The following is a 9,503-nucleotide window of genomic DNA, read 5'->3' on the forward strand; positions in this document are numbered from 1 at the left end:
CGAGCACACACAACAGGAAGTCACGACTCTTTCATCTCTCTCACTGGATGCTTTCTGCAGACTGAGTTCTCTCACTCAGAAAAAAAGACTGACATCTTGCCAGTTCTAGGATTTGAAAATAGCATTTTCTGAGAGCAAATTCTCAGACTGGATTCTTTCACTTAAAGGGATTCTCCAGTACTTTTGCATACTTTTTAACCAGTAGTTCTGAAAGTAATGCCCACGAGCCAAAAGTGGTCCCCGAAAATGGCTTACTACATTACATATGTGTAGATATGTGCACCACGTCATTGCTCTCTCTCGTTCTGCTATGTGTGATTCTTGCTAGCTGTCACTCAAATGGCGAGGGGCTGAATCTCATTGGCTGGAACTCGATTGCTAGGGGGCTGGCCCAAATGGGGGGAAATGTCATCAAAATTGAACAGCACAGCTTTCAGAAAACAGCCGCTTTCAAACTGGGGATTTCGTGGCTAATTGAGGTAAGACAGTAATTCTGCTAATAGATTATACATGTATGAACTACACATTGACACATCCAGCCCAAAGCGGGAGGTTTAAAACGTACTTATTAGTTGCCAAAGTACTGGAGCGTTTCTTTAATTCAAGTTGCTTTATTGTAACCGCCTTTGAACACAGTCCCCCAGCTAGTTGGTAACCTTGACTGAGGGGCAGATCATTGATTAAGTATCACGCTGCATTCCGTGCCATGTGAAGTTGTGCTGTGCACATCTACAGTGCCTTCAGAAAGTATTCATACCCCTTGACTTATTCCACATTTTGTCTACACACAATACCCCATAATGACAAAATGAAAACATGTTTTTAGAAATTTGGGAAAATTGATTTAAAATGAAATACAGAAATATCTCATTTGCATACACTGTAAGTATTCATACCCTTGTGTTAATACTTGTTAGAATCACCTTTTGCAGCTATTAATGTGGTGAGACTTTCTGGGTAAGTCTTGAAGAGCTTTGCACACCTGGATTGTACAATATTTGCCCATTATTATTTTTCAAAATTCATCAAGCTCTGTCAAATTGGTTGTTGATCATTGCTAGACAACCATTTTCAATTCCTGCCATAGATTTTCAAGCAGATTTAAGTCAAAACTGTAACTCGGCCACTCAGGAACATTCACTGTATTCTCGGTAAGCAACTCCTGTGTAGAGTTGGCCTTGTGTTTTAGATTATTGTCTTGATGAAAGGTGAATTCATCTCCCAGTGTCTGGTGGAAAACAGACTGAACCAGGTTTTCCTCTAGGATCTTAACTGTGCTTAGCTCCATTCCATGTCTTCTTTATCCTGAAAAACTCTGTAGTCCTTAATGATTACAAGCATACCCATAACATGATGCAGCCACCACTATGCTTGAAAATATGGAGAGTGGTACTCAGTTATGTGTTTTATTGGATTTGCCCCAAACATAACACTTTGTATTCAGGACAAAAAGTTAATTGCTTAGCCATATTTTTTGCTCTATTACTATAGTGCCTTGTTGCAAATAGGATGCATGTTTTGGAATATTTTTATTCTGTACAGGCTTCCTTCTTTTCACTCTGTCAGTTACAGTAGGTTGGTATTATGGAGTAACTACAATGTTGTTGATCCATCCTCAGTTTTCTCCTATCACAGCCATTAAACTCTGTAACTGTTTTAAAGTCACCATTGGCCCCCTGGCAATTGAGTTAGGAAGGACGCCTTTATCTTTGTAGTGTCTGCGTGTATTGATACACCACCCAAAGTGTAATTAATAACTTACTTTGCGAGGCATTGGGAAACTTCCCAGGTTCTTTGTGGTGGAATCTGGGTTTGAAATTCACTGCTCGTCTGAGGGACCTTACAGATAATTGTATGTTTGGGGTACAGAGATGAGGTAGTCATTCAAAAATCATGTTAAACACTATTACTGCACACGGTGAGTCCATGCAACTTATTGTTACTTGTTAAGCACATTTCTACTCCTGAACTTATTTAGGCTTGCCATAACAAAGGGGTTGAATACTTATTGACTCAAAACATTTCAGTTTTTCATCCATTTTGAAAAACATAATTCCACTTTGACATTATGGGGTATTGTGTGTAGGCAAGTGACCAAAAATCTAAATGTAATCCATTTTAAATTCAGGCTGTAACACAACAAAATGTGGAAAAAGTCAAAGGGTGTGAATACTTTCTGAAGGCACTATATGTTCTTCATGTACAGTACAAGGTGTTCTGTCTGTGTGACTGTGCTGAAGGCTGATCGATCAGCCACACCAGTTCCCACAGAGAGAGCTGTGGCTCGGGACAGACAGTAAAGGACAGACAGGACAGGCTTTAAAACAAGAGAAAGAGGAGGATCAGATCAGCGCTAATCACACAGCACAGGATGTTCCCATGATGCTGCCTCTCTCCGGTCCCGCGTGACTCCTGGGGTCATGGAGGACTTTCACGGCTGGGCCTTCTGGCCATTTGTGTGAATTCCTAATGAAGCAGGGTGGGGGAGTGCTTCCTGTAGTGTCTGAGGGAGGGAGGGAGGGAGGGAGGGAGGGAGGGAGGGAGGGAGGGAGGGAGGGAGGGAGGGAGGGAGGAGGGAGGGAGGGAGGGAGGGAGGGAGGGAGGGAGGGAGGAGGGAGGGAGGGAGAACTGCAGATCTGTCCTGTGGGGCGAGGAGAGAGATGGGAAGTGTGGCATCCTATGCTAACCTCTGGGCTCCCAGCTGAAGGTCAGAACTCAGAGCAGAGCACTATACACATCTCTACAGAGGCTGCAAACACAGCAGGCAGAGTGAACACATACGCTGGCCATCCCAATGAGGAGCAATCACAGGGGGACAAGACACCATAGTGCTGCATGGACAGAAAGGAGATGTAATAGAATGGAAAGAAACAACCAATCATGCTAGAGGCAAAGATGTGATGTGGTCACTGAAGTCTGTTATAATCCTGTGTATGATTAACATCATTTTCATATCAATGGTTAACTTGCAGCAGCAACAACAAGGCTTTAACTTACCTACATTTACGATGAATAAAATAATCATTGATTCACGCATAAGCAAAGCATTCAAAGGGGTCATTTTTGACGCTATCAATTAATGCTTTCTAGGTCATTATTAAGATGGTTTTTAGGCCATGTCATTATGGTTGGTGCATATTTTTCATAAATTATTTCATTTTCTAGGAAAGCAAATGGTGAAGTGAGACGATCCAGGGAGGGAAAACAGGTTTTCTCTGACTGGCATTCAGGAGTGTGTGTGTGTATGTGTGTGTATGTGTGTGTGTGCGTGTGTGTGTGTGTGTATGTGTGTGCGTGTGTGTGTGTGTGTATGTGTGTGTGTGTGTGTGTGTGTGTGTGTGTGTGTGTGTGTGTGTGTGTGTGTGTGTGTGTGTGTGTGTGTGTGTGTGTGTGTGTGTGTGTGTGTGTGTGTGTGTGCGTGCATGTGTGCACATGCGTGTGTGTGTGCATTTGTGTGTATTAATGTGTGATTTCTTCTCTTTCTAGGGGTATACAATCACATTCACATGTCTGACACCTAAATGCCCGAACAGCATGGCTCAATCCCGCAGGACAGGAGCATCAGAAGGAAAAAGGTTGGATTCACTACAGTGTCATCATCTATAGCCATTGTGACTGAATACTTTACCTTGATGTTTGATGTGTTTCCAAAAGACAGATCAGATTAACCCTTTGCCTGACTTGAACCCAAGGAGATGATCATGTGGCCCGTGGCTGACGTGAGCTGAAGTGCTTTAATGAGAGGTGTGTTTTCACTGGATATCTTCCCCCCTGTCTGTCTCTTCTCTTTAATCCGTCCCAGCAGCTGACAGTGGAGCGACAGACTCGTTTCTCTCTCGTCCTGGCTCTTAATATGCTTCAGCTGCTGTGTGATAATGGACACACTCCCCAGTGTGGGCTTCCTCTGTCACACCACTGATGTTATTAAACCACCAGGCTTTGAAGCCTGACTGAATGTCAGCTAAAACCGTCCCTGCATGAGGACATACTTTCAGACAGATAATATAAGGTATCTTAACCTTTATGATTGTTTTTGTCTGAGAAAAGATGGGGGAGATCCTTCATCTCAAATTACTCTGTCTGAAATTGCAGCGTTCAAAGCCTCTGATGCTCTCTTTTTCTCTCTCTTTTCTCTCTGTCCTTTGGTGTGCCCTGAGTCAGGGGGTAGTGTGACATGCATGGGGCGGCTGCCAGATAGAGCAGGGGGAGGCAGGCAGGGATAAGGACGCCTATGGATGGTGTGGAGATAACGCAGAGGGGTCCTGCCTCCCTCCAGCAACGTCAACGAACACAAGCATACTTCAGAGAGCTTAAGAGTATACTCATACACACTAAGACAGCCATATAGCCTCTGGCCTTTTAATGAACCCACCAGCATCTGAAAAGATGAGAGGCTTCATAACCAGGATTATTGAGTTACTTCATAACCACAGTATTATTGTCATGGTCGAGGAGATATGGTTCAAAGAGCATTCTCTATTCTCAGTTGGGTAGTGACAATGCCATGAAATCCTTGTTAATTTTTTATAAAATTCAATTTTGTGGTCTTCTTGTCCTCTCATGTTCAATGCAAGCACCTGTCTCACTTCCTCCTTGTATGACAAGCCATCTCGTTAAATCCACTCCTGAGGGAGTGCTCTTGATTTCTGTTAGTAGTCAGAGGTCTTAGCCCCTTCTGCTGAGATGATGGGTCCATGAAGATACTGTATGGGTGGTCAGCTCCACTAGCACTCTGAGAGGATACAGTTCTCAGCCCCCTCTGGTCCTGGCCATGTTAAATGGATACTGGTTCAAGAAGTGCAGCTAGCTATTGATTGTAGAGGGTTTCATGGTTATTAATAGCCCAGAGGAGATCCTAATGGGACTTATACATCCTGGGGTTGGTTTATTCATGGTACTCTCATTAGATCCATAATGATCCTCTTCCTGTCTGTCTGTCTGTCTGTATGTCTGTCAGTTTGTCTGTCTGTCTGTTGCCTCTGTGCTCCCCACACAATGTTTCTGTCAGTCAGAGTGATGCCACCGCATATCTGAGGCCGGGGAACGATGCTCTGATCTGGCAGCTAATGTCTCATGCAATGGCAAATCATTCATAAACCATTTTTTCATCGTACAAATTTGCTTTTAAAAAGCTTTTTCTTGTCTGAAGTTGCAGTGCATTAAGGGTTAACGCATGCACCTCATCTGCTCTGTGTTTCCTCAGAGACAGGTTGGCCCAGAGCACGGCCCCAGGCACAGATTCAGTGGTACCGTACACTGCTGTGTGTTACTCCCTGCTGGTTAGGGCTCCTAGCTGCCTGCCATAGCCTACTGCCCTACAACTCCCCACTGCCCAACTGACAACCGTAGCCAGAGCCTCCTTCATTTCATACCCAGGAATCTCATCTCCTTCCTCCTGCCCTAGTGTCCCTCACTGCCCACCCACGCATCTTACTGCCTCAGATAGCGTTCTACCCTGGAGCTCAATTCTCACAGAACTTGCTACGGCTTAATGGAGGGTGCGTTTCCATTGCATATGCTCTTTATTTGTTCTGGGTTATTTATTTTGTACTGGGATGGTTGAAAACAGCAATTCATAGAATAGAATAGAATATGGAAATGTTCCTGCGAATGTGTCGTGATGACACATAATTAGGACATATCATTACCATGTTATGATAAGCTATTAGGTATATTTTAGTCTTTCAGGATGGAGAGAGTGTGTTGCCTCTTCCTCTCTTCTAGCTGTATCCGGTACACTGGGAGGCAAAGGAAGACTAATGTAGCTGAGGGGAGAGTTCTTTGTTTAAAGTGATTGTCCCATCTCACCCTGCCTATGTAACACGCTGCAGCTGGAAAAGGAAATGTGACTTGTTTTTCCTACATTCTTTGGCTTTGTGCTCCCCAGGAGCCTTCCTGACTAACACAGAAAACAAGCCTTGGTTATTTTTAATGTTCATTTGAACAAGCCACTCATTTCCTTTTGGCCTACTGCTACAGTCAGCCTGCGGAAGTGAGACATGGTTTTACTGTGCATGAAGATATTGTAAACACCATCTTAATCTCTAATCAGTCATCATACTGTGCCCACACTGTCTTTATCCACATAACAACAATTTTGTGGCAAATGCAATCTTATGCAAGCAGTGCACAACACAACAATTTTCAGATTCATTTCTATTAGAGGGTTGTAAACTAATCTAATGAATCTCTGCTGCACGTCTTTTCCTCTGTCTTCCTCCACTGTTATTTCCTCTTCAGCCCCCAATTGTGGAATATTGCTACTATGGCGCAGGTGCAGTGCAGGGCCAGTGTAACATACCGCTGATATCCTCTTGGTTCAACCCCAGACTCCCTCACCTGGATCTCTGAAAATCAAGCTGGGAGGGAGGGAGGGGGTCTCAGAGTCCATGAAGCCACAGAGGAAAGGAGAGGAGAGGGAGCGCAGACTGGGTCTATTTTTAGCAAGCCCTGGCAGGCTGACTATATATAGAAATGGGGAGTGAGTGTGGATGGCTGGATGCAGGTTGGGGAGGGCTGGGTATAGAGTCATGGAGACGGACAGGCTGACTCTGACTCTGCCCCGGGTCCTGGCCTGGATCCTGGCCTGGAACACTTCCTCTATCTGGCTGTTGGGCTTCTGATGCTGTATGGCTGCTGTCATGGTCATCAGTCAGCCTTGAAGAAGAAAAAAACACCCTGGTGCAATACACTGCAACATAAAACAACACAATGCAACACAATTATAGGATGGCTGTGAACAGTCGCATCAATACCATCCTGACACTTCAACGCTTTGTTGAGATCACTACTGAGTGAAGGGACAATACAGAAGAGATTTGAACCCTTTACAATGTTTGTCTTATTTGAGGGGTGGCAACTGAACTTAATCATGGTCTATTACAATTCTGGATTTAGTTTCTGCACAGGTTCCTTTGTTGACATACCAACCGTTGCTGAGCTGGGTTTGTTATGATTCAGCCTGCTGTCTGACTCAAAGCATGAGGGGCTGTTTGGGGTTTTGTTGCTGGTTTTTATAACTATGACACTCCACTGCTGTAATGCCAGTCTCAGCCACGCTGGTGGTTTTCATTCAGCTGGTGTGATCATCTGTTGTTTCAGGTGCCACATTGTGAGCGCAGGAGTGGACAGCTGCACACTTGCCCAGTTAAATCAACGCTCAGACGTCACTGGGCTACATTTGGAGTCTCTCCTAAAGCAGGGATATGTGCTCAGAGGGACAGCCCCATCTGGATGGTTTACAACGTGGAAAGAGTACCACTTATGGTATCATGAAATCATTCCAGCAGGGAGCAACGACTATTACACTATTATACTTGTAATAACATGTTCCAAGGTATTCTAACCATTTGGGAATGTAATGTACATTTTATAAGCAGAACTCCCCACTGATCATAATGAAACGGATGATCTCATGAATCCCCTTGGAGCACACAGACAGTCACACTTTGAGTTCCACTGGAGGAACAAAGCAGAGTTGCAGCAGTAATAACAGCCTTTACCTGATCTTTAGCAGCAGCCTACTCTACAGGCAGACACCTTGAATTATTCAGCAGATAGGCTGTGTGCGTGTGCGAGTGTGTGTGTGTGCTGGGAAAATGCCATGGCTGAATATCAAATAACACTCCTCATGAGTCCTGCCCCTGGCCTTTTTACATGTGATCCAAAGGTCTTGTCCTTTTGCATTATGGCACATTCGTAATTTATTAATGAGTTATTTTGGAATAGGAAACCTTCCAACCTGCTCTTGACTTTCGCCCTCATGCATCATGTTTTAAATGCCAAATGTATATGTATGAAGTTGATGTCTCTACTACATGGTTATATTACTCTGGAGTGGATATAAGTAATTTATGTAAACTCAAGGAATAGCCTACAAATCTGTTAAGGAATACAGGAGGACTGATAGCTGTTCTCTCAGAAACCGAACAGAAAAATGTTATAATCTGGTTTACTGCCTCATGATATCAGATTCTACGGGGATCTTCCGGTAACATATTTTTTAATTCATACCGTTCGGATCATTCCACCATGAAGTAGAAATGCAACTCTGCTGTTCCACCTGCACTGTATCCGTTCATGTTAGCGTGGGGCTTCCAGCTGGGTGATTATTACACAGACGAGCTCTTTCCTCACACATACACACACACACACACACACACACACACACACACACACACACACACACAATCTGCAAAAGATAGATAAGGACACTGCTGTACTCTGACTACAGACCATCCCCCACCCCCAAAATACCTGCTCTCCCTCTCAAACTGCAGCAGATACTAAACAAGCATTCTTTTTTTGGCAGCCCATTCATGTTACCAGCGGCATTTAGCCTCAAAGTGTTTGGCATAGATTTAGCCATCCATAAAATGCATGCCCATATATTTACAGACTGGCATGGGCACTCTGACACACACTGGCATGCACACTTACAATAACTGCCCACAAAATCACTTAAGGATGCACGCTAGCTTCTTGGCATACACACACAGAGATGCAGTGAAGAGCGCTTGCACACATGCACTCACGCAGTGCTCTATTTTCTCTACATGCATCCACACACTCTCACGGCCTCACCCTGCACTCGTTTTAATAAAGGCACTATTCTCCCAAACAAGATCAAAAAGCACGAACCACTCACTTGTTGTTTTGCTACAGTAGCTTATTAGAGGAGGGTAGGTTTCTCACACAAAATAAGTGAGTGGATCTTTGATAAGACGAGTAATTTCAGCGTTGCTGACGCCTGCCAGATCTTACCTCGCCTGGATAGGTATTTTACGTATCAGCTAACCGCATCATATGTTATAGCAATCTGTCAGTCGATGTTGATGATGGCACGCAACCATTGGTTGATGCATGCAATGTCTGAGCAGGGAGACGCGACCAATGAGTGGGAGTGGAGCATCATAGCTGGAGTGAGTGGGGTTGATTGCGGGAGGGACAGTACGATGGGGGAGGGGACTAGTAGAGCAGCTGCTCCTCAGATATAATTGCCTCAATTAGTTCATAGGGCTGCTACGGCGACAGTGTTTGCCATGTAGCCATGGAAACCAGGCTACAGCGGCTCCCATGGGGAAGCCAGTCTGATGGATTTATGAGTTGGAGGGAATATAGCAGTGTGGCGGTGGGGGTTGTTATGGTTGTAGGGGTCTGTCATGTGAATTTCTATCTCTAATTCAACCTAAGCTTGAATCATTACCAGAGGTTGTAAGGCTCTGGTTTTAATCATCAATGATTCAAGGTCCACAACCACGAAGAAGGATTTTTTGTATGTTTATTCATGGAGAGCTCTGACGCCAAAAACACAAACATACGATTTTATACCTCCTGAACTTTACTCCTCCCACCTTTAGGTGGCTTTTCTAAACAGTTTCCGCCTTCACCCTTGAATGTTTAGTACCGCCCCCTCTGTTAGTGGGTTGACACTACATGATAATTCTAACATTTATACTGTATTTGGGGTGAAATCCTTTAGTCATTATTCTTAAAATCCAAAT

The 9,503-nt window shown here is 44.2% G+C and overlaps 1 long non-coding RNA gene across 1 annotated transcript; it reads right to left on the bottom strand.

Annotated features, from left to right (window-relative positions):
- Positions 1–5,514: 5,514 nt before the first annotated feature.
- Positions 5,515–8,901, bottom strand: LOC121537494. The gene is made up of 3 exons (XR_005995083.2): positions 8,648–8,901; positions 8,014–8,191; positions 5,515–6,691 (listed from the first exon to the last, which is right to left on the bottom strand). It is a non-coding gene; the product is annotated as an uncharacterized LOC121537494 (long non-coding RNA).
- Positions 8,902–9,503: the final 602 nt, after the last annotated feature.

Source organism: Coregonus clupeaformis, chromosome 24 (assembly GCF_020615455.1).
Source record: "Coregonus clupeaformis isolate EN_2021a chromosome 24, ASM2061545v1, whole genome shotgun sequence".
In the NCBI taxonomy this organism is placed as follows: domain Eukaryota; kingdom Metazoa; phylum Chordata; class Actinopteri; order Salmoniformes; family Salmonidae; genus Coregonus; species Coregonus clupeaformis.